This window comes from Procambarus clarkii, chromosome 68, assembly GCF_040958095.1.
Source record: "Procambarus clarkii isolate CNS0578487 chromosome 68, FALCON_Pclarkii_2.0, whole genome shotgun sequence".
NCBI lineage: Eukaryota > Metazoa > Arthropoda > Malacostraca > Decapoda > Cambaridae > Procambarus > Procambarus clarkii.
The window spans coordinates 12,597,048-12,623,765 of NC_091217.1; the positions used below are offsets into that span (position 1 = coordinate 12,597,048).

Consider the following 26,718-nt stretch of genomic DNA (forward strand, 5'->3'; position numbering starts at 1 on the left):
CACAAAAAAAAAATCAACACTAATAGACAAAACACTAGCCTAAACTTAACTGTACCGTTCCTAATCTTAAGTACTTAATTAACCATTACTCCCACCCTTAACCTACAGCCACCTACGTGACCCAGAGTGTCTCCCTAGCTTCTCCGCCGGTCAACAACCCCAAACTGTTGCCACCCCTGTGACCAGACTATCTAACGTCGAGCGTCCCCAACGTGAAGTCTACTGACATACTAAGGCTCCCCCTAGCATGCTGTACAAGACCAGTACACCTCGGGTTATTGCGTTCAAATGGAGTAAAACAGTCGATCGCAATAATCTGAGCAGAACCACCACTTAAAAACTACTTAAGAACTACACCTGCCACTCCCCACTGACCTGGAGACCAGCGGTGGCTGGGTGTCCCCGTGGGACATGCGAGGTCACCTGTCACACTCAGCTGACCTGCACTACCAACACCGCTAAGTTCCCAAATCGCCAAATCTTATTACTAACATAAATCACTACACACGCAAGTTCTGGTGAACATTCCCTGAATACCACAAAACTCACAAAATCACTAAACACAACACCAGAGAATCACCATCTCCTAGCCTGAAAAAACTCGCTAAATCGCGAAAGTAAAACACCTGTCAAGATCTCCCTGATAGCGCCTGAGCGGCAAAAAGACACGTGGGACTGAACAATGTTAAAAGAACACCAACTACCTACAACATTGTTCAACACCGCTGCCATCATTGTAACGGGGGGTGGGGGAAATAGCTCTATCTTGTCCATTATTCCACCCCCCAGTTAACTAACGAGGCCGGGGGAAACAGCTCTCTCTAGTCCGTTATCCCGTCCCCAGTTAGCTAACTATTCTAGAGCACTCCCAGAGATCCTAAGGCAACCTCTCTCGTTCAACACCTTGTAACCTAGGTATTTGACTACCTAGGTGCTAAGACTACAAGGCGCCGTCACTTGATCAGTTACCCGAAACTCTAGAGAGAACTCTAGAATACAGAATCATAGCCACAAACGTATAAGAGAAAACGAGAGGAAAGAAATGAATAGTGAAGTAATTAGTGAGGGTTTGGGGTGAGAGGTAGGGAGGTGGGAGGAGCGAGGAGGGTCATTAGTTGAAAGTGAGAGTTTAGAGAAGGGTGGAGGGAGAGGTGTAGATAGGTAGAAGTAGAAGAGTAGATAGTAGAAGTACGAAATGCTGCCACCATCCATTCATGATCATTACATACAAGACAAGGAATGGAACTTGCCTGTATCACAAAATTCTCAAAGGATGTTATCATGAGTTCATTATTAGTATGTTCCCTCTGTACCATGTATCAACTCCAAACATGTACTCATTTATATCATGAACCCAGTAACCACAGAGGTTTTCTCAAATCCTCAACTCAAAGCTCTAGGGAGCAAAGTTAAACACAATTTAAATAATAAATTCATAATTATATTTCACATGAAGTATCATAATTTAGCAATTCAATTAAAATGTTCCAGTTTAATATGCAAAGTGAGTCATCATCCAAGAATTCGAGAACCCTACAACTTGACTGCCCCTGATCATCACACAACATATGTAAACACGACCAAGTCACCTTAATGTTCACTCACCGAGTACTGAGTCTAAGTTGAATAGAGAGGGGGGGGGGGGTCTGTAGCTTGACAGAGACTGTCTCGCCCCTGCCGGCCGACAACCTCCCTGGTAGGGACGTCTTCTCTCTCTCGTCTGCTGCTCTGTCTGTTAATGCTTCATGCTGGATAGCTCTCCGAGTTTATATTGGGGAACCTAGTAGCTAACTCCGCCCACAAGTAGATAGCCTCCGGCACTACCAAGCCACTCCTCAAACGTCGGCTTGTTTGAAGGCTACCAGACTACAATTAAGAGCTTAGCGGAAGCAAGGTGAAATTCTCATGATCTGACCTCAGGTCACTTGAGGTCATTAACGCTTTGAGGTGTGAGATCTCAGGCAGACAACTGGCGCCTTTCCAAATCCGTCTGTGACTCATATTCTATATATATTTTAAATAAACTAACCCAAACACTTTTACAGTGTTACACCACCACCCACACTACACCTGCCGTCCCACCACCCACACCACACCTGCCGTCCCACCTGCCGTCACACCTGCCGTCCCACCACCCACACTACACCTGCCGTCCCACCACCCACACCACACCTGCCGTCCCACCACCCACACTACACCTGCCGTCCCACCACCCACACCACACCTGCCGTCCCACCACCCACACCACACCTGCCGTCCCACCACCCACACCACACCTGCCGTCACACCACCCACACCACACCTGCCGTCACACCACCCACACCACACCTGCCGTCACACCACCCACACCACACCTGCCGTCCCACCACCCACACCACACCTGCCGTCCCACCACCCACACCACACCTGCCGTCCCACCACCCACATCACACCTGCCGTCCCACCACCCACACTACACCTGCCGTCCCACCACCCACACCACACCTGCCGTCACACCTGCCGTCCCACCACCCACACCACACCTGCCGTCACACCTGCCGTCCCACCACCCACACCACACCTGCCGTCACACCACCCACACCACACCTGCCGTCACACCACCCACACCACACCTGCCGTCCCACCACCCACACCACACCTGCCGTCCCACCACCCACACCACACCTGCCGTCCCACCACCCACACCACACCTACCGTCCCACCACACCTACCGCCCCACCACCTTCCCATCTGGAGCGGACCAGGAACCCAGACTGGCAGTGGCAGGTGGAATCACTGAATCTAATTAGTATAAAGACTTGTGGAGGTTGGCACTGCACCAGAGGAGGAAGGTGGCGGGTTTAGGACTCCCACGGCTCCCATTCCCCACAACATTTACAACCGTTCCATGATATAATGACGGACGTGAAGCACGACAAGGACCAGAGGAGGAAGAGGGCGGGGAAGAGAGCAAGTGGCGCGGGCGCGGCGCCTAGAGCTGGTGAAGGAAATACTGAGGCGACCAGGGCAGGAAGAGCCAGGAATTCGCGGCGTCAGTCTGGTAAATAAGAGTGGAGGGTCGCCCCTGTTGCTGGTGGTGGTGGCCGGTGTTCTCCGTGGGTCAGGGCCACACCATACGCGCCGCCTCCTCCCCCTCTACTGACTCAACACCCATTCCGTCTTGGAGTCGGTAAGCTGCATACATCACAGGTGACGGGAGGGGGTGCACAATAAACAAGCCACCTCCGACGGCAACAATCAAATGAGAGCCTCTAACACAGCAGAGGTGTCGCGGCGCACTCACTTATGTACAAGGCAAATGTTCAAGGTCAACATTTGAACAGGTCTAGGATACCATCGTGGACAACCAAAAGCTGGCGATCACAACACAAGGCGCTCAGCGGTCAACAGCCTCACTGTCTTAAGAGCTTCACTCTCAGCGATCATGGGGTCGACTAACTCGACCTCATGGAGTGTGTTTGCTCAACATGTAGATACAAGACAACCCACCACATGAAAGCTTCGGCGCACAATTGCTTCCTGTTTCATCATTGCATCTAACCTTACCATTATATTTATACTTATTCTTAATGTATACAAAAACTGGCTCCATACAATCAATGAGTTTCCAAAGACAAACTTCAGGTGAGGTGAATTACCAATAAACCAGAGTTTAAAAAAATGGTACATGGAGTTAAGGGTGAGAGGCGAAGGAGAGGAGAGAAAGTGGGAGGGAGAGGAGAGAGAGGGGGAGAGGAGAGAAAGTGGAAGAGAGAGGGAGAGGAGAGAAAATGGGAGAGAGGGGGAGAAGAGAAAGTGGGAGAGAGGGAGAGGAGAGAAAGTGGGAGAGGAGAGAAAGTGGGAGAGGAGAGAAAGTGGGAGAGACGGAGGGGAGGCTAACACTGCCATTCCCTTAGGAGCCATCCTGGTCGTGTCTATCTGGCAACAATTCCGCACCGAGCAAATAAGACGTTCACCTCAAGACAGACACAATACAGTTACACTCTCACACCGGAGGTGGTACACCCACTCCTCTAGTAAGTCCATAACAGCCGGCACACGTAACCCTTCACACCACACCAGTCCCATCTGAGGCCAGCAGCTGCGTTCACTGAACACTACACACTCCAAGGTTCGTAGTGTTCAGATGGTGCAGTTGAAGAGTGACCTCACACCAACCAGATCCGTGGCGGGTGTCTGGCCAGGACACATCTCATTATCGGGCGGGCGCAGCGTGGGCTGCACTGCGACAACCCGGTCACGGACACGTGGTCACGTAACACCCCACGACACCCCGTCCTCCAGCCATCTGTGACGGCATTACTTGCTTCCCGCCCGACACAATCTCCGCTGCACACCCTCGCCACCACTCTAAGCCTTCCCAGCCCCCACACACTGTGACTTTTCAACCTTAAATATACAAGACGCGACACGTCTCCAAATACTCATACCTTTTATATATCGAAAAATTAATTTGATATTCAAGTAAATGTGCCCGAGTTGGAGGGTACAAAACGCACGAATGTACTGCTAATATACACACCAGAGGGCACCGCTCCTGTGCCAGGTAAGTCCACTACGGGCTCACCATAGCCTGTGCTACTTGGAACTTGTTCCGAGTAGCTGAATCTATAACATGTTAATATAACACGGTATATGTGTGGCCGTCATACACGCCACACATCACGTCCCTGGCAATGTTCAACAGCCAGCTAACCCCGTCCACGCCACTACAGACAGAGTGATCGCCATCAACATGAATTCAAGTAAATACCGTCAGTATTAAAAACAAACAAACAGGCTTCATACGTATGTTCATGTCAAGTAATTTCTCACTTAACAAAAACAAGCAGATACAAAAAAGTTAGTTTGCTTAAGATGGCAGAGGAACGCGACGCGTCGCTCTGTATACCATAAACGACTAGAGTGGCTACAAATATGTACCACCACCACCACCACCATTACCACATCACCACCACCACCATTACCACACCACACCACCACCACCACTATCAGGGCGTGACTGGCAAGTGTGGGCCGCCGCCCGGGACGCCCTATGCCTCCTCCATATCACCATCAAATACTTTCATAAGCCTTAACAAGTATATAGAAATTCACCAATTATATAAATAGTTAACTTTAAATAGTTTTTATTTATTTATTTATATACAAGGTACATTGGGTTAGAGAGAATACATAGCATAGTATTTACAATCTTGTAAAGCCACTAGTACGCGCAGCGTTTCGGGCAGAGTTAACCTCCCATAATTAACTTTAAATAGTTAACCTGCCCATTATGGTCCATTCAAATCAGTAGATATGACCAGCCATTACAATTACCATTCAAGTCAGTGTCAAAGATATTAAGGACAACATTTATTCTTGGAATTGCACAGTATTTCGATTATTACCGAGTGTCGACAATGTCACAGATGATGGTATATAGGACAACGTGAGAGCAGGCATGGGAGCATCATGGAGAGATGACGGTGAGGGAGGCAGCAAGACAAGTGTAGGCGAGGTGCTGCTGGTGGCTGTGGTGCTGTGGTGGCTGTGGTGGCGGTGGTGGTGGCTGTGGTGCTGGCGGTGGTGGTGGCTGTGGTGGTGGCTGTGGTGCTGTGGTGGTGCTGGCGGTGGTGGTGGCTGTGGTGGTGGCTGTGGTGCTGTGGTGGCGGTGGTGGTGGCTGTGGTGGTGGTGCTGGTGGATGCCGTTTAGTTAGCGCAGCGCCACAGGTATCCGGTGGGTCCACTTCCCCTCACTCCTCTCATACGTCAAATACTGTTCTCTCCGTGTTACAATGTCTCAGACGGCAACTGTACGCAATAAGGTATTTATAACGACGCAAATCAGACAAGACTGAAAAAGGTGCGTTTTTCGGCGACAGTCGTCGGTATTCCAATCCAGATAATTGCAAGAGAGCCCCTTCCCCTTCCCGTGTGAAGGAGTTAGCAAGGCGATGCCGGCAACTCAACCCATTCTCTTAAAAATAACGTCGCTTTTCGCGACGCTTTTAGCTCTTTTTATGCGCTCGTATGCGCGCTATGGCCAAGAATGAACGAAATTTGAAATGAAATCGGCTCACGAAAGTGATGTACTGTCCCGTTTTCTGTTTGGGTTCTCCGGCTTACTCGGTTAGATTAGGAGAGGAAACTTTCAAGTAACGGAACTTTCATGACGTTTTGAAACCTTAGGAGAATTCCCTGCCCTCCTAACCTACCAGAGGACCCCCAACTTGCTGTTGTAGAAACAAAAAATCCAAAATTAATTTGAAATGTTTTTTATTTTCAAATTACGTTCATTTTCGGCCATACGGCCAAATTCACCACGTAATTTGTAAGAGGACAGGTTGTTGAACGCCGTCCAACCCCGTGAGGGCTGTGTATAGCACCACAACAACACGTGAACGGTGTATTATTGTAGTCAAATACAAGAACCTCCAGGTGGTCGATGCCCCCACCTGCCTCACCGTCGCTCGCACGTCTTAACCTGTCTAGCTGATAATAACTCTTACGAAAAGACAAATAATAATCAAAGACGAGTGATTGATCGGGTGGCTACTACAGGTGGTCCTTAACGCTAACACCCCCATCAAACATGTAGTGGTTGCTGCCTTAGTGTGGTGTTGGTAGAGGGAGCAACACACTGGGGCCGCGCCAGCCGCCTGCACCACATCACCCGCTATTCCCACAGACAGACAGCACTCGTGCAAAGATATAAATCACACTTGGAGAGGGTTAACAAATGCTACTGGGAGAGTAACCAGACGGAGTGTGTTAGGCCTAACATGTTTCCTTGCGTGCCAGGCTGCTTCAGTTCTACCCATCAGCTGTGGTGTCATATAACCGTGGGTTTTGTTCTAACACACATACCAACTCTATGAGCAGGAACTGGGGCATGAGCGTGCACACTACATCACCGAATGCCCAGTTATCAGACCATTTAGACCCGTTGGCATGAGGTACCTGGAGCTTTGCAAATACTTTATTCACTCTCGTGTTCATGATGATATCCTCATAATGCACCTAGAGTCTGCCGGTGCAAACTAATCACATGTCTCTGTATGATTAACCATCCTGTGTGATGGGGATTTTAGCATCACGTAGTTAGCTTTTTGACACTGTACTCCCCTTCATACAGTCTAGGGAACCTGCACAAATGCACACGTACCTAAATGTGTTAATAATAAAAAAAGGTGGCCACAACATTTACAAAACATATATGAATTTTATTCTGTGCTTCGTGGACAGTATTAGAGGTGTGTTAAACATACAGTTCAGTGATTTATTGATCAACCAACCACAGAAGGTGATTGTGGTGGTTTTAAAATACTAATCTAACCTAAATACAATAATAAACTACTAATATTTAGTGTAGGCCGGGTCGCAGACCGGACTGCTTGTTTTTGTTGTTGCGGCCGAAGGCGGCTAGTTTATTGTGCACCCCATACTCATCCTGTGAGCGGTAGCGCAAAAGCATTAGAGGACACAAAAGGTCTTTATCAGACCTCAACTTAGATTATTACATAAGCAATTTCATCTATCCTTCACACCTTATAGTTACAATGTCAGCTAGTTACAGAGAAAGTGCTATTTCAAGAGCTATATATTTACAGTAAGTCATCATACATTAATGGTAGATCTTATCGCTAATACATAATAGTTTGACTAATGGGGATATTACAGAGTCATAGAGGAGCTTCTGTTTATTACGGAGTGCGAGGACACTGATCCTGGGACTCACCGGAAGGTTGGAAGGTTGATGATGATGCTGGCAACAGTGGAGAGGGAGTGTGGCCACGCCGGCCTCCTGCCTCCTGCTTCCAATATCACCATTTATGAGTCTCTTAGTACACTTAGCTTTGTTCTCGTCTCATAATCGTGAATCCTTTTAAACAGCTCTTGGTTGCTTTCAGTGGGATGTCTCCGGTACTTCTACTCATGCTCCTTACATTTGCATTGAGCGTCTCTATGTAATCGTTCTCATACCATTTTATTTTCTACTGAGGGTGTCATCGCCCAGTCGTACGGCGCGGAACTCTGAGACAGTGCTCAATTTGGTGTTTAAGATCATCAACAAATGTATCATGTTTTCTCGTTAAGATTCATTGAACGAAACAAACGGTGCAGTGGTCTGTACTGATTGTAAAGCAGCGCTACAAAGCCATAGTAAAAATCGTTCCCGGGCGCCGGCGAGAAACAATGGGCAGAGTTTCTTTCACCCTATGCCCCTGTTACCTAGCAGTAAAATAGGTACCTGGGTGTTAGTCAGCTGTCACGGGCTGCTTCCTGGGGGGTGGAGCCCTGGTCGAGGACCGGGCCGCGGGGACACTAAAGCCCCGAAATCATCTCAAGATTGGTTACTGGATAACTCGAGGCTGGGAGTTAAGCGCACCTTCTTGAAATGACCAAGTGTAGACCTTGGCAGAGTATTTCATAAGATCATAACAAGTAACTCCAGAAAGCCATCCATCCGAGCCCGCTATTATAGCCGAGGATGAGCGTGTTCACTTGAGACTGATGCAAACCTGTCCAATACATTCCTCGGGGGTAGAGGAGGAGAGGATCACACAAACATGTATACGAACCCTGGCATTAAAGTACAGAGTTGGCAGTGACCCTTCACCGCTCCACAACGGAACCCAACACCATCCAACAAGTAAGAAGGCGACCATTCTCAACAAGTTCGTTCAAGTTGCATGAATGGCGGAGGATGAAAGCTGGTGAATGTAAGATATCTTAAGACAACTTGAGGAGGAGGAGGAGGCAGTGCAAGTGGCCCGGCGTTACCAGTCAATTAGACGGGAGGAGGGAGCCTGCACAAGGCAACCCCCCCCCTCACCACACACCTGTAGTCCCCTCGCGCACACTTGTGTCAAGCCTGTGTACTACACACCCACCATTAACCCAACACCTAACCCTACAAATTAATCAATACCACACTCCAACTTTCTAAAAAAAAATTATAACAATATAACATTCCTAATTCTTAAAATGTATTAAGATCAAGTGAAATATACTTTGAGAAAATGAGCGTGAAGAGAAAGGGATGGAAGAAGCAGAGTATGGAAAGGCGAGGCTGGAGGGGGAGGGACGAGAGGTGGCGAAGGGGGGGGGGGATTATACATATACATACATACATTATAGATTATACATACAACCTATACAACCCACTGGAGGGACGGAGGCGGATGGTCCCTGGACCCAGGGGTAGTGTCACTACTGCCGTGTGTTTAGTGGCAGTAAACCACCACATTTGGGGGTCGACAGTAACACTTGTGGTATATTAGGCCAGAGGAGATGTTAGGTGCCCACAGGTGGCGGGTCCCGTGAGCAGGTGCCCACAGGTGGCGGGTCCCATGAGCAGGTGCCCACAGGTGGCGGGTCCCGTGAGCAGGTGCCCACAGGTGGCGGGTCCCATGAGCAGGTGCCCACAGGTGGCGGGTCCCGTGAGCAGGTGCCCACAGGTGGCGGGTCCCATGAGCAGGTGCCCACAGGTGGCGGGTCCCGTGAGCAGGTGCCCACAGGTGGCGGGTCCCGTGAGCAGGTGCCCACAGGTGGCGGGTCCCGTGAGCAGGTGCCCCGCCTGAGTGACCTCGGGACGCTGGGGTGCCCACCACATGTGACACCCACACACGTGACACCCACACACGTGACACCCACACACATGTGACACCCACCTTGAGGTGCTTCCGGGGCTTAGTGTCCCCGCGGCCCGGTCGTCGACCAGGCCTCCTGGTTGCTGGACTGATCAACCAGGCTGTTAGACGCGGCTGCTCGCAGCCTGACGTATGAGTCACAGCCTGGTTGATCAGGTATCCTTTGGAGGTGCTTATCCAGTTCTCTCTTGAACACTGTGAGGGGTCGGCCAGTTATGCCCCTTATGTGTAGTGGAAGCGTATTGAACAGTCTCGGGCCTCTGATGTTGATAGAGTTCTCTCTCAGAGTACCTGTTGCACCTCTTGCTTTTCAACGGGGGTATTCTGCACATCCTGCCATGCCTCCTGGTCTCATGTGATGTTATTTCTGTGTGCAGGTTTGGGACCAGCCCCTCTAATATTTTCCACGTGTAAATTATTATGTACCTCTCCCGCCTGCGCTCAAGGGAGTACAGATTTAGGCTCTTTAGTCGGTCCCAGTAATTTAGATGTTTTACTGAGTGGATTCTAGCAGTAAAGGATCTCTGCACGCTCTCCAGGTCAGCAATTTCTCCAGCTTTGAAAGGGGCTGTCATTGTGCAGCAGTACTCCACTCTAGAGAGCACAAGCGTTTTGAAAAGTCTCATCATCGGTATAGCATCTCTAGTGTGGAAAGTTCTTGTTATCCAACCTGTCATTTTTCTTGCAGTTGTGACGGCTACTTTATTGTGTTCTTTAAAGGTAAGGTCTTCCGACATGAGTACACCCAGATCCTTTACATTGCCTTTTCGTTCTATGTTATGATTTGCCTGAGTTTTGTACGTGGTTTCTGTTTTTATATTTTCAATTTTTCCGTAGCGCATGAGCTGGAACTTATCCTCGTTAAACACCATATTATTTTCTGTAGCCCATAGAAAGACCTGATCTACATCTGATTGGAGGTTTGCCGTGTCCTCTAAGTTACCAACTCTCATGAAAATCCTAGTGTCATCTGCAAAGGATGATACAGTGCTATAGGTTGTGTTCTGGTCTATGTCCGATATGAGGATGAGAAAAAGTACTGGAGCAAGCACAGTACCCTGGGGAACTGAGCTCTTCACGGTTGATGGGCTGGATTTTATTTTGTTGACTATTACACATTGGGTTCTGTTAGTCAGGAAATTGTAGATCCATCTGCCTATTTTCCCGGTAATTCCTTTTGAAAGCATTTTATGTGCAATAACACCATGGTCACATTTATCAAAGGCTTTTGCGAAATCTGTGTAAATTACATCAGCATTTTGTTTGTCTTCCATAGCATCTAATGCCATATCATAGTGGTCCAGCAACTGCGACAGGCAAGAGCGCCCTGTTCTGAAACCATGTTGTCCGGGGTTATGGAGATGCTGTGATTCCATGTATTTTGTGATCTTACTTCTTAGCACTCTCAAAAATTTTTATGATGTGCGATGTTAGTGCTATCGGTCTGTAATTTTTTGCCTCTGCCTTATTTCCTCCTTTATGGAGTGGTGCTATCTCTGCTGTTTTTAGTATGTCAGGGATAACGCCAGTATCTAGGCTTTGTCTCCACAGAATGTGAAGGGCCTGCGATAGTGGTTTTTTACAGTTCTTGATGAATATGGAGTTCCAAGAATCCGGGCCTGGTGCGGAGTGCATAGGCATACTGTTTATGGCTTCCTCAAAATCTAGTGGGGATAGGGCGACGTCTGATATATGATTTGATGTTGGTATCATATCCATGAAAAATTCATTTGGGTTATTAATCTTTAGTGCATTTAATGGCTCGCTGAAAACAGAGTCGTACTGCTTCCTCAGTAACTCGCTTATTTCTTTGTTGTCATCGGTGAAAGTTCCATCTCCCTTTCGCAGGGGCCCGATACTAGATGTGGTTTTTGATCTTGATTTTGCATAGGAGAAAAAATATTTCGGATTTCTCTCTATTTCACTGATGGCTTTTTGCTCTCTTTGCCTCTCCTGGGTTTTGTATGATTCTTGTAGCTTGAGTTCAATTGTTTCTACTTCTCTACCTAACCTTCTTCGCCGTTCTTGAGATAGGGTGCGACTCTCAAGTTGTTCCGCGATTCGTTTTCTTCGCCTATATAGGGAACGACGTTCCCGGTCCATTCTGCATCTCTTTCTCTTTTTTTCTTAGGGGTATGCGGTTTGAACATATTTCTAGTGCTACTGAGCTTATTTTTTCCAGGCACTGGTTCAGGTTTGAACACCCACACACCTGTCATGCACGCTACACAACTCTCAACATGCAGCATGTGACAACAATACAACAGCTCTCTCAAGAAAGGAACAATGAGGTGCTTCAACAATCCAATAACAGCTGGAAGACCTAAAAGGAAAGCCGTAATGAACGAAGGAGAAAATTAACAGTAAAAAAATTCTTTAAAATTCTGCATGAAGCCTCACGAAAGGAAACGTAAAGTAAAAGTTTTACTTTAACATTTTTAAATTACTTTAAAAAAATTGATGCTGGCTGAAGTCAATACAGTGATCCTGGGAACTACCTCAAGGTATCCTCAAAGCAAGAAGCACAAAAGTGAAAGCCTCTACTCTCCATCTGCTCCACTGCACACGCACACACGCGCGCGCGCACGCACGCACGCACGCACGCACGCGCACACACACACACACACACACACACACACACACACACACACACACACAGTCTTCACCCGGCCCCAGGTGACCAAAGGTCACCCCTCCCTCTCTCTAGACTCTGTTTCCACACCTCGTCTTTCCCTCCTCTTCTTTGCCCTCACCTGGAATGTCCTCCTCCCCCACTAATACTAGAAGAGGTATTAGTTAATCCTACACGAATAGGACTGAGTTTCTACCCCTCATACCCTGGCTTATATAGAAGGTTAACCCTTGCTGGACGCGTTTGTCGCCAGAAGACGATCCAACTATCGTTCCATTAGCCCAGGCGTCAAACTCTGACTAGCTAAGAGTGTACCAGCAACTACACAACCACCCAACATGCCCTCTAAAAACACGTGTTTGCATGTGTACTCGCCTCGCTGGGTTTGTGGAGATGGAGCTCCAATATGTGAGTGCACAGGTGTTCCTCTACGTGTACCGGCAGAATCGAGCCAGGAAAATTCCCTACTCAGCTGAAAATTACAGACCAATTTTCCCTTCTCTAAGTACCTGACAAAATATTCGACAAAAATAATCAAGAGCTGAAGTACCTGGAAGAGGAACAGAAGCATAACAGCGGATAACATGGGTTTAGAAACCGCCCATACAGCTAGAGCCTTAATCTATGAGCATATAGCCAATACAATTTCGAAAAAAGAACAGTGTAGCATAGGACTGAGAGATGTATCTAAAGCGTTCGACAAGTCTGGCACTCTGGCCTAAAATACAAGATATATGAACTAGGATTTCCACAGATTTACTCCCACACTATTGAACTTTATAGACCACAGAACCACTAAGTTCAGCATGGGTTGTTATGTGGGTGATGACAACCAAACTGAAAAGTGGGGTGCCACAAGGAAGCTGCCTTTCACACACTGTTGTTTAAGATTCAGCTACTGGGAACAAAACGTTCTAAGTAGCACGGGCTATGGTGAGCCCGTAGTGGACTTACCGTTTTCACACGCGTTTTCCAACATATATATACAGCTGACCTGCCCCAACCGGGACAGGGAGCCGGTCGGCCGAGCGGACAGCACGCTGGACTTGTGATCCTGTGGTCCTGGGTTCGATCCCGGGCGCCGGCGAGAAACAATGGGCAGAGTTTCTTTCACTCTATGCCCCTGTTACCTAGCAGTAAAATAGGTACCTTGGTGTTAGTCAGCTGTCACGGGCTGCTTCCTGGGGGTGGAGGCCTGGTCGAGGACCGGGCCGCGGGGACACTAAAGCCCCGAAATCATCTCAAGATAACCTCAAGATAACTCAACCCCAAATGGAGAATACATCACATAGATCACTCAAATAATATGCTATCCAGGACCATCAAAGTCACTACTAGTCAACAAGATCAATGCAGCAATTTAATTTATATAAACAGCTTTGAAAAGCAATGGAAATCAAGTACAAACTAGCTACAAAGTTCCAAATAATACACATTGTAAAAGGAAAGCCAGATTCCGCTATCCTTGACAGCCAAGCTATCCAACCTCCGCATGTAGGCACAATAATCGGGCTCCTGATTATTAGACCAGGAATAAAAATGTACGACAAGGATAGAATGAACAAAGCAAAAACAGCTTTAGGAAAATTGAGTAAATTCCGATGCCTTAGCACGAAAATACAGCTACACTTATACAAGGCCGCATCTAGAATATCCTCTCCGATACCACTGCCTACCGTAAAGAAAATTAACATGCAAAAGCTACAAGGAGAACAAAATAACACGCCAAGAAGAGCTGCAAAACACTGTCCGCCTTATTATCAGACAATCCTGGCGCTCCCAAGACCTCCTGAACAACATCTGAACATCAGACTACTACACCAAGCCGCCAGGCTGTGAACACCTGGAATTGTTAGAAGACCTAAAACTAGAAAGACTACTCCAAGATGAGACGACCCGAATTCCTAGATGAAATCCTGATCAGAAACTTTCCCTCTTAATAAATAAGAATAAAATGATTATGATGGTTCCACAGGTTCCCGCAGTCAGTCGGTGCGGGAACCTGTGCCCTGGTTACTCCCAGGCAACGCCCTCGAGCATTACACCATCACATGGCAAAAGCGTTGCCACCTGGGATTCAACCAAATCCTCTAAACGCTCCCGAGGCTTCCACTGAAGCCTAATCAGGTGTTTCACAAAAGGCCCCCAAGCACTCTTGGCTTGTAGTCGGAGTTGGGTAGTTTTTACCATTTCGTGGCCAAGTGGTTCTAGAGCGTGGCTGGGAGTACCCACGGCATACGTTCGAATCCTTTCCATGGCTAATACACATTTTCTCATTGATACATCACGCTAATTTGATTTGTTGGTGCAATAAATAATAATAATAATAATAATAATAATAATAATAATAATAATTTACTTAGACATCAAAACATGCACAAAAGCTTGTGCGTATGCATATGTGAATGCTACACACTATTCATCTATAGACATCCTATCCTTAAGTGCTGAAATACATGAATGGAACCTTACGCACACTCGCAGCTCCCTGATAAGATTGCGCAAAGTTCTCACCTTACCTTAAACACTGACCTTAAGCTGACCCCTGACACCCCCCCCCCTCACGCGCGCGCACACGCGCGCGCACACACGCGCACACACACGCACACATACACAACAGGCAGAAGTGAAAGGTAAGGTGCTCCAGTGGATAAAGGAAGTATCTAAGTAACAGGAAACAGCGAGTAACTGTGAGGGGGGGAGACATCAGAGTGGGCGAGATGTCACCAGCTGAGTCCCACAGGACTCTGTACTTGGACCCATCCTGTTTCTAATATATGTAAACGATCTTCCAGAGGGTATAGACTAGTACCTCTCACTGTTTACTGATGATGCAAAAATTATGAGAAGAATCAAGATAGACAAAGATAGACAGAGACTACAGGACGACCTGGACAAACTGGTGGAATGGTTTAGAAAATGGCTACTAAAGTTTAACTAGGAAAAGTGTAAAGCAATGAGATTAGGTGAAGGGAGCAGGAGACTGAACATAAAACACCATCTGGGAGGTGAAATCCTGCAAGAGTCAAATAGAGAGCAAGATCTGGGGGCTGATATCACGCCGAACCTGTCCCCAGAGGCCCACATCAAAAGGATATCAACAGCGGCATATGCTAGATTTATTCAGGACCTTGTATACCACTTATGCCAGACCAATCCTGGAGTATGCAGCTGCAGCCTGGCGTTCATATCTAGTTAAACACAAGATTAAGTTAGAGAAAGAGGTATGCCACTAGACTAGTCCCAGAACAGAGGAGTATGAGCTACAAGAAAAGGCTACGGGAGCTAACTCTCACGTCCCTGGAAGACAGAAGAGTAAGGGGAGACATGATTACCACCTACAACATTTTCAGGGGAATTGACAGGGTGAACAAAAACAAACTATTTAACACTGGTGGAACACGAACAAGGGGACACAGGTGGAAACTTAGTACCCAAATGAGCCACAGACACACTAGAAATATGTTTTTCAGTGTCAGTAGTTAACAAATGGAATGCATTAGGCAGTGATGTGGTGGAGGCAGACTCCATACACAGGTTCAAATGTCGATTTTATAGAGCCCAATAGGCACCAGAATCTGTACACCAGTTGATTGACAGTTGAGAGGCGGGAGACGGAGGAGACTGATTGTGGTGAGGTCGGTGGTTGGAGCCGACCACGATGACCACCATTACCCATCACAACACGCCACCAATTAGGAACCGAAGCACCTCCCGCCACACGCCCAGTCTGGTGGATAAAATAACTCTGCTACCGCCATCTCCTCCTGTTGACACGCAGTTCTTAGCGTCGCCCGGGACCGCCCACACCGCCAGGAGCACCGCCCACACCGCCAGGATCACCGCCCACACCGCCAGGAGCACCGCCCACACCGTCAAGAGCATCCTAATCTACCACAATCTATTCTGGAGGTACATGCTGGAACCAACGCCCGCTGGGAAACACCACTATACACCCAACACAATCTACAGGCCCCCGTCCGAACATACAATCTACAGGCCCCCGTCCGAACATACAATCTACAGGCCCCCGTCCGAACATACAATCTACAGGCCCCCGTCCGAACATACAATCTACAGGCCCCCGTCCGAACATACAATCTACAGGCCCCCGTCCGAACATACAATCTACAGGCCCCCGTCCGAACATACAATCTACAGGCCCCCGTCTGAACATACAATCTACAGGCCCCCGTCCGAACACACAATCTACAGGCCCCCGTCCGAACATACAATCTACAGGCCCCCGTCCGAACACACAATCTACAGGCCCCCGTCTGAACACACAATCTACAGGCCCCCGTCCGAACATACAATCTACAGGCCCCCGTCCGAACATACAATCTACAGGCCCCCGTCCGAACATACAATCTACAGGCCCCCGTCCGAACACACAATCTACAGGCCCCCGTCCGAACATACAATCTACAGGCCCCCGTCCGAACATACAATCTACAGGCCCCCGTCCGAACACACAATCTACAGGCCCCAACACACACAGTCCACGGGCCCCCGACCCAACACCTTTCATTATGCAAAACAGCGCCCTCCACTAAACCAAAATTAAATTCCTGTGACTCCCGCGGCATAAATATTCATCCAAGAGCTACTTTCTTGCCTAAACTAGCGGGGACGTGCACCAGGTGGCCAGGCGGAAGAGAACCAACTGGACAGGACGGACTGTGACAGGTGGACCTACCAACACACACTACACCCACACCAACATTCATGACTTACCTGTCCACTTGCTTCACCATACCTCCCCCTCCCCCTCCCCCTCCACCCCCCCCTACCCAGCACATCTCTCCACCCCCAGCCATACTGCAGCACACTCTTGTGTTGGATGTTATAATAAGTTGACCTTTCAACAGTTAAGTGACACCATCCACTAGCAAGACGCGCCCCGGCCGCTCGTCCACCGGCCCTCAAGTCACCGTGTGTGCTCTGATACTAGTGAGTGTTACAGCCCGCCCACTATGGAGGCCCTCCGCCCACGGTGGCCCTCCGCCCACGGTGGCCCTCCGCCCACGGTGGCCCCAGCCCCACACTAACCATCCTAGTGTAGTACTCATCCCTCCCCACAACCTCAAACACAACTTAAACAACAACAATTATTATAAAAGTATACACAAGCGACCAGTGGCGGGCAGGCACCCAGGAACCCCCACCAGCCTTCCAAACAACGCGCCCACACTAGCGCCCACACTCACAGTGTAAAGGGGGGGGGGGGTGAGTGTAAAGGGGGGTTAGGGAGAGTAATGGGTGATGGCGATAGTCAAAAAAACTACAAAATGGTAATGTGGTGGTGGTAATGGAGAGGTTGTGAAAGGTAGCACAATTGTGCTCTAAACCCATACTGACTAGAGTTGTGAAGTTCTTTAAAGTCCACGAAACTGCAAATTGGTCTCCTCACCGTGCCCTCAGGTGTTAGGGTGTCATGTTAGCACTACTGGTGTGTCAACTGGCACACCGAGTGCTCCATGAACATAAGAACATAAGAACAAAGGTAACTGCAGAAGGCCTATTGGCCCATACGAGGCAGCTCCTATTCTATAACCACCCAATCCCACTCATATACTTGTCCAACCCGTGCTTGAAACAATCGAGGGACCCCACCTCCACAATGTTACGCGGCAATTGGTTCCACAAATCAACAACCCTGTTACTGAACCAGTATTTACCCAAGTCTTTCCTAAATCTAAACTTATCCAATTTATATCCATTGTTTCGTGTTCTGTCCTGTGTTGATACTTTTAATACCCTATTAATATCCCCCCGGTTATGTCCATTCATCCACTTGTAAACCTCTATCATGTCACCCCTAACTCTTCGCCTTTCCAGTGAATGCAACTTAAGCTTTGTTAATCTTTCTTCATATGAAAGATTTCTAATTTGGGGAATTAACTTAGTCATCCTACGCTGGACACGTTCAAGTGAATTTATATCCATTCTATAATATGGCGACCAAAACTGAACTGCATAATCTAAATGGGGCCTAACTAGAGCAAGATATAGCTTGAGAACCACACCAGGTGTCTTGTTACTAACGCTGCGATTAATAAATCCAAGTGTCCGATTTGCCTTATTACGAACATTTATGCATTGATCCTTTTGTTTTAAATTCTTACTAATCATAACTCCCAGATCCCTTTCGCAATCCGACTTCGCAATCACAACACCATCTAGCTCGTATCTTGTAACTCTATCATCATTACCTAACCTCAGAACTTTACATTTATCAGCATTAAACTGCATCTGCCAATCCTTTGACCATTTCAAAACCCTATCTAGATCAACTTGAAGTGATAGTGAGTCCTCCTCCGAATTAATTTCCCTACCGATTTTCGTATCATCGGCAAATTTGCAAATGTTGCTACTCAAACCTGAATCTAAATCATTTATATATATTATAAACAACAGAGGTCCCAGGACAGAGCCTTGAGGCACTCCACTTACAACATTTTCCCACTCTGACTTGATTCCATTTATACTAACTCTCTGTTTCCTTTGGTATAGCCATGCCCTAATCCAGCTTAATATAGCACCCCCAATACCATGAGACTATTTTTTTAATCAGTCTTTCATGTGGCACTGTATCAAAAGCTTTGCTAAAGTCAAGGTAAACAACATCGCAATCCTTACCACTATCAACTGCCTCAACAATGCTAGAATAAAAAGATAACAAATTTGTTAAACATGAACGGCCATTTATAAAACCATGTTGCGACTCAATTATTAATTTATGTTTTTCAAGATGAAGACGAATTTTATTTGCTATTATAGATTCGAGTAACTTTCCCACAATAGACGTTAGGCTAATTGGTCGATAGTTAGACGCAAGTGATCTATCTCCTTTCTTAAAAACTGGTATCACATTAGCAACTTTCCAAAACTCTGGCACTCTGCCTGACTCTATTGATTTATTAAATATGGTTGACAGTGGTGAGATGGGGCTCAACCCCCGACACCCGGAGCGAGTGAATCTGTCTCCCACGTGAACATGAAGCTACCCATACCCATTGTTTAGTCTGGGAGGAGGGAGGAGGGGATGTGTAACTATGATATATCAGGACAGTAATGTCGCTAGTATTTCCCGCTCTCACGCAGCACAGTGACATGTTCAACACACGACGGCCACACAGATTTTAAGGAAAAAATCACATTTGTCATACTCTTGGTGCGACTCTCCACTTGTAAGGAAATAAACAATACGGGCATTACTTTTTCCTGTGGATTTTGAGTATTTGGTAACGTCTTGTAGATTGCCAGATCATTTCAAGTTCAAGAATGTTTATTGTGACAAGAAATTACATCTCAAAGGGATAGAGTAAAGTGATCTATCAGGAGAAAGCGCCAAGCCATTACGACTATATAGCACTGGGAAGGGGGTCAGAATAAGGATTTGGGATGGGACGGGGGAAAGGAATAATGCCCAACCTCATGGACGGTCGGGGATTGAACGCCGACCTGCATTAACCGAGACTGTGACGGATAGAGTAGCTTACGCTATTTCTACCCCCCCCCCTCTCCCCCTCTTTCCCAGATCATTTCAGGGTCGCGTTAGTCAGGTCCGTTCTCGACTCGCAATCGAGCATTCCGGGTTCGAGTCCCGGGCGGGATAGAAATGGTAAGGCGCATTTTCTATCTCCTAATGTATCTGTTCACCTAGCAGCAAGGGGTTGCATTCTGGGGGTCTGTAATTCGACCTCGACATAAGCCTAACGTGTATAAACATACTGGCTGCCTCTCCCCCCGACACAATGATGCCATTATTGCCATTATGAACTCATGCCATTCCGGTCTTGTGGGGGGGGGGGGGAGAAAGGGGCGGGAACCCGGCCCGCCCCCTATGCCCCCCCCCCCAGGTAAGGAGGGACGGAGGGGCTGGGTATGGGGCATAGGGGGGGGGGGGACAGGTTAAGACGGAGGGTAAGAGAGGGAGGCGGGAGTGGGAGGGGGAAGTGTGTGGGAGGGGGAAGTGTGTGGGAGGGGGAAGTGTGTGGGAGGGGGAAGTGTGTGGGAGGGGCAAGTGTGTGGGAGGGGGAAGTGTGTGGGAGGGGGAAGAGGGAGATAAAAGGGGGCGTGGGAGTAGCATGGGACCAGGGATGGTGGTGGTGGGAGTTAAGAGACGGCTGTGGGCTTGAGAATTGGTGTTGTGAAGGTGGTGGAGGAGCAACTATAGTGTACTCACCTAGTTGTGCTTGCGGGGGTTGAGCTCTGGCTCTTTGGTTCCGCCTCTCAACTGTCAATCAACTGGTGTACAGATTCTTGAGCCTACTGGGCTCTATCATATCTACATTTGAAACTGTGTATGGAGTCAGCCTCCACCACATCACTTCCTAACGCATTCCATGTTAACTACTCTGAAACTGAAAAAGTTCTTTCTAACGTCTCTGTGGCTCATTTGGGTACTTAGCTTCCACCTGTGTCCCCTGGTGCGTGTACCACCCATGTTAAATTATAAATCCTTGTGTACCCTGTCAATTCCCTTGAGAATTTTGTATTTGGTGATCATGTCTCCCCGAGCTCTTCTGTCTTCCAGCGACGTGAGGTGCAGTTCACGCAGCCTGTCCTCGTAACTCATGTCTCTTAGTTCTGGGACTAGTCTAGTGACATACCTCTGAACTTTTTCCAGCTTCGTCTTGTGCTTGACAAGGTACGGGCTCCATGCTGGGGCCGCATACTCCAGGATTGGCCTTACATATGCGGTATTCAAGGTTCTGAAGGATTCCTTACACAGGTTTCTGAAGGCAGTTCTATGTTTGCCAGACTCGCATACGCCGATGAGGTATGCTTTTGATGTGGGCTTCAGGAGACAGGTTTGGCGTGATATCAACTCCTAGATCCTTCTTTCTGTCCGTTTCGTGAAGGACTTTATCTCCCATTCAATATCCCGTGTCTGGCCTCCTAGTTCCTCCTCCTAGTTTCATTACCTTACATTTACTTGGGTTGAACTTTAGTAGCTTTGAGTAGAACTCAAATGGGGGGAGTCAAATGGCTCCCCATTTGACTCCCCCATACTCCTTCACCATCACCACCACTCTGCCCCTGTGGGGGACAGAGTGGTGGTGATGGTGAAGGAGGAACTATAGTGTGGGGAGTATAGTGGTGGTGAAGGAGCAACAGCTGGTTGTGGTGGTGGTAAAGCAGTAACAGCTGGTGGTGGTGGTGGTGGCCGGGTCAACCTAACATGGCAGTGGTGGGCTGTGAGAGGATGGTGTGGTCAAGTGGCAGCCGTCTCCTCGCTCCTCACCCACACAACAGTCGCCTCCATCACTCTTATGAGCAACACTTTCACAGAAGAAAGTGTTACAATCATTTCCTACCAAAAAACAATCCTACCAAATGTCTAAATCTCAATCACGGATCACTATAGTTAAGCATTAACACTTCCCATTTTAAGCATTAACACATAAGCATTAACAGCATTAACACCTCTACCAAGGCCCAGTCTCGAGAGGGCCACACACCTCTAAGAAAAGGGAGAGAGATGCAGATTGGAATGGGAACGACATTCCCTCAATTAGCGAAGAGACCAAATCGTGGAACAACCAGAATGCCCCACCTCGTCTCAAGAACAAGAAAGGCAAATTTTGAGAAATAGAAACTATTGAACTAAGGCTACAAGACTCATCCATGAATATACAACCCAGGAGAGGCAAACGTACCAAAAGGCCATCATTGAAATAATCAGGAATCTGAAATACTTTTTCTCTTATGCAAAATCCTGAACAAAAACTACATGTAGTATTGGGCCCCCGTGCAGAGCACAGTAACCGAGGAGAGCGCTAAGCCAATATGACAACATAGGGGCAGGTCCATGTGCAAGGGAGATAGAACGTTCCTTGTTAACAACAAAGATATAAGCAAAATACTGAGGTTACACTACTATTCCGTCTTCAGTGAGACCCTAAAGATTTAGAACCCAAACGAAATCTTCATGAATGTAATATCATCAAATCATGTCATACATACGTCAAAATCATTATGTCACTAACCCTGCTGGACTTTGAAGTAGCCATTGACAATATGCCTATATTGAGGCCACTGCCCCTATAGTGGGGAAATTGGGGCTTGGTACCAGGTCCCAATTTCTGGAATTCCATAGTCAAAAAAAAAAACTGACACCGGCCCTTACAAATTTGTTGGAGACTGAGCTTATTACTGGTGTTATCCCTGAGATGCTAAAAACAGCAGACATAGCACCACTCCATGAAGAAGAGAATAAAGCAGAGGCAAACAAAGTAAAAACACAGACCGATAACAGTTAGCATTATACATCATAAATAATACAAGAGAAGAGCAGGGATGCCATAGAACAGTCAGAGAACACTGTACAAACATCAGAGGTCCGCGGTTGTTCAACATCCTCTCAGCGAGTATAAGAAATATTGCCGAAACAACCGTGGACATCTTCAAGAGAAAACCAGATAGTTTTCTTCAAGAAGTGAGGGACCAACCGGGCTGTGGTGGGTATGTGGGCCTGCGGGCCGCTCTAAACAACAACCTGGTGGACCAAGCTCTCAAGTCAAAACTGGCCTCGGGCCGGGCTTGGGGAGTAGAACTACTCCAGAACCCCATCCAGAGATCCAGAGATAAAAATCTTTGAAAGAGTGCCTAGTAGTAAGATCACAAAGACCCTGGACAACGTGGGTTCAGAAGAGGGCGCTCCTGCCTCTCACATCTGCTACACCACTATGATATCACCTTACCTAATATCGCCGATGTCAGGTAAGGTGATACTATTATGATACGATATTACCATGATGACGTCATGGAAGCCAAGTAATATACACAGATTTTGCAAAAGCCTTCGACAAATGTAACCATAGTGTTTCACAAAAAAATAGGAAGATGGATCTACAATTTTCTAACAGCTCAATTTGTAATAGTCAACAAAGTAAAATCCGGGTCATCCGCCGAGAAAAGCTCAGTTCCCCATTGTAATGTGCCATTTTATCTTTCCCAGTACATTTTATCATTCTCATACTGGACGAAGACTCGGACTTTAGTATCGTATCATTCTTTGCGGACGACACTAGAATTGTTATGACAGTAGACAACATAGAGGATATAGCAAGCCTCCGGCCTGATGTAAATCAGGCCACAAAAAATATATTTAATGAAGATAAGTTCCAGCTCCTGCGCTATGGAGAAAAACGAACATATAAACACGGAAACCACACATAAAAGGCAAATGACACAATAGAATGAAAAAGCCATGTCAAGCATTTGAGAGTAATCACGTCGGAATTACCTGTAAAGAACACAATAAAGTAGCCGTCACAACTGCAAGAAAAATGACAGGTTCGGTAACAAAAGCGTTTCAAAGTAGAGATGCTATACCAATGATGATACTCTTCAAGACTCAGTGCTCTCTAGAGTGGAGTACTGCTGCACAATGACAGCTCCTTTCAAAGCTGGAGAAATTGCTGACCTGGAGAGCGTGCAGAGATCCTTTACTGCTAGAATCCACTATCCGTCACCGTAGGTTGGTTTGTAGCATTATTTGCCACTACACACACCTAACGTGAGCAGCTTATCCTGCCATTCTTATTGGCAGGATAAGCTCTCTCCCACGACCCATCTAGCCATATGCTACCCTTCTTGTTTTCTCCACATCACTATCCCTTAGTAATGTTTACATCTAAGGACGAACGGTGAAGGAGTGGTGCCAATCGTGTCCAGGTCCAGGATATGTATCCCACGTCAAAAGAACCAGAGCTTATCCTTAGCAACCCATAGCTTACACACAGGGAAGGAAGGAACTATCAGGAGAAAGCGTCAACCAATATAGCACTTGAAAGGGATCAGGATAAGAATTAGGGATGGGACAGGGGGGGGGATGGTGCCCAATCACTTGGATGCTCGGGGATTGGACACAGACCTGCATGAAGCGAGACCGTCGCTCTACCGTCCAGCCCAAGTGGCTGGACAAAGCATTCGCTACAAAGCACACACTAATCTATTCCTATCTTACATACGGTATCTGTGCATGGGGTTCAACCACTGCAAATTAACTCAAGCCCATCATCACTCAGCAAAAAACTACTATCAACTATAACAAACAGTCTTCAGACAACTCACAGCCCCTCTGTTTAAATCCCTTAACACCTGCTTGATGGATTCTGGGAGTACTTCTACTCCCCAAGCCCGGCACGAGGCCAGGCTTGATTTTGTTAAGATAATCTTAAATTGTTTAATTCATCAGAGAGTGAGTTCCATAGACTGGGTCCTTTTATTTGTAGGGAGTGTTTGCACAGATTTAGTTTGACTCTGGGGATATCATGCTAAACATACACTAACTCCACACATTCACATGTGCTATCTACATGTACAAAACCTTGTTTCTAAATGCTAATCTTGATCTGAAACTTTTCCTTGGTAGGTGTAATGGAACCCATGAGCACCACACCAGGAATAAATATATCATATATCTTTGATATCCCCAGAGTCACACTAAATCTGTGCATACAATCATGCAAATAAAAGGACCCAGTCTATGGAACTCAATCATTGATGAATTAAAAATTGTCTAACCTACGCCTTATCCAAAAGTAAAACCAGTTTCCTACCTTGTGGTTCAGACTCACACTGTCTTGTACCGCCCACTTCCCCAATATTAGTACTTTAGACATATCTTCACCAGTGTAATCACCTCTTGTCAATTTATATTGTAGTTATTTGTTGATATAAAACCTCGCTACAATGTACCTTGTCACCTTACCCGCTGTTAGATTAAGGACCTGCCCGAAACGCTATGCGTGTTAGTGGCTTTGTATGAATGTCTTTATGATGGCGTTGACTAGAGTGAACTCGGCTTGCATCAATGTAAAAATACCATTCTTATGTAATGTTACCAACCCATTGTATCTTCTTGTGAATACATCATTATTATTATTATTATTATTATTATGCTTAGGCAAAACGGCTGCCTTTTTACGGAGTGACAAATGAAGAGAGCGGTTGAGGAGATGTGTACCGTGGTGGCGGCCATGTTGAGCTAGGAGTAGAGATGCACCTACACGCAACACCCAGGTGTGCTGGGGTACGAGGTGAAGCCCGAGCCAACCCTGCCTCCGCTGCCACCACCCCTGACGTCACCCCCTTCACCATCAATGGTTCCTTCACTCACTGCCTCAACTCACCCTCACATTTTTCTCAAGTAGCTCTGCATGTCTCCTCTCTAGCTTTGTGCTAGAATATATTGTAAATATTGTCTTGTGTTTGTCGTTACTTGTCCATCAGACTTATAAGGTGGTCACACACACGCTAAGCGGATATTTGGTAACACATCCACTGTCGACACCTTGATACACCATTAGCTGTACGGTGATGACGTCATAAAAGGGAAAGCTACGATTGGCCAGCGTGATGTGTGACGTCACGGGGCGGGACGGTAGTAGTGATGACCTAATATGGCCAGAATACTCGAGTGACGCGGGGCTCGGGGAGGGCGAGTCCCTCGCTGGCGTATATGGACGTCAACTGCCCACAGCCTCACAACACATTACTCCACATAACTGAAGGTGTGCAGCACGTCTCACCGACAAGGTCACGAGCGCTCGCTGCCTTACAGGCGTGAAGGCTGAGGATGCGCGGTCATGGAGGACCTTCCGTCCTTACCGTGGGCCTTCCCCGCCCCGTCCACACACTTACTGAACCTCAAACTGAATACTACACACTTCAGCTTCCAAACCCAGAATCATTGGTGTCATTAAACGACCCGAATTGCCGTCTCTAATGAGCGGCGACATGTGTAGGGGCTCATTAGGTGGGATGGTGTGGGTAGGGGCCCGGTTGAACACATACGAACAGGGGGGGAACTTGTTTATATATAAAATGTATCAGTACCTTCCCGCATACCGCGCGCGCACTCCTGACAATATACACCACTAGGTAAAAGTGGCAATAGGTAGTGAGAGGACGTAAGCCATAGCAGTGTGTGTTTTCAGGTGCGGTCTCCTTACTGCTGCCTGCACCAGTGGACGCTCTCACAACCTCACAATGTCAACACTAACATTTTTACCACCATTTCTATGCTCCTCGGTTTGTCATGACGTGAATGAGGTACAACCTTGGATTAGGCAGGTGTTGGGTGGGTAGGCAGGCAGGTGTTGGGTGGGTAGGTAGTAATGGTTGAGTATAGGCTCAATGGCCCACCAGGGAGACGCAGGTCGACCAACGCCAGGATCGTCCTCGGGATGACCAAGTGTTAAGGTCGAGAATACAAGGGATACACCGAATGACACTTAACAGTAAGACCGTTCAGATGAGCTAAGAGCAGGGCCCCTACAACCTGGTGAGCTTTTTGAAGCATCGGTGAGGGGAGCCTATAATTTTGTGTTCTGGGTCAAGGGGCTACAACCTGGTGTTCGAGATTAAGGCCGCTACAACCTAGTGAGCTAAGAGCAGGGCCCCCTACAATAACGTCACAAACCTGTATTAGAG

At 47.3% G+C, this 26,718-nt stretch overlaps 1 protein-coding gene across 18 annotated transcripts in view; it reads right to left on the reverse strand.

Annotated features, from left to right (window-relative positions):
* The window catches only part of Vinc (vinculin), a 228,296-nt gene that overhangs the window by 178,915 nt on the left and 22,663 nt on the right, over positions 1 to 26,718 (reverse strand). Inside the window, exon 1 of one of the 18 annotated variants that reach the window (XM_069310853.1) lies at positions 25,416 to 25,491. The exons of the other annotated variants lie outside the window; for them this stretch is intronic. The gene's annotated coding sequence lies outside the window, so the exon portion shown is untranslated. Of the gene's footprint in view, positions 1 to 25,415; positions 25,492 to 26,718 lie in introns of those variants that run through there. 18 annotated transcript variants of the gene reach the window in all.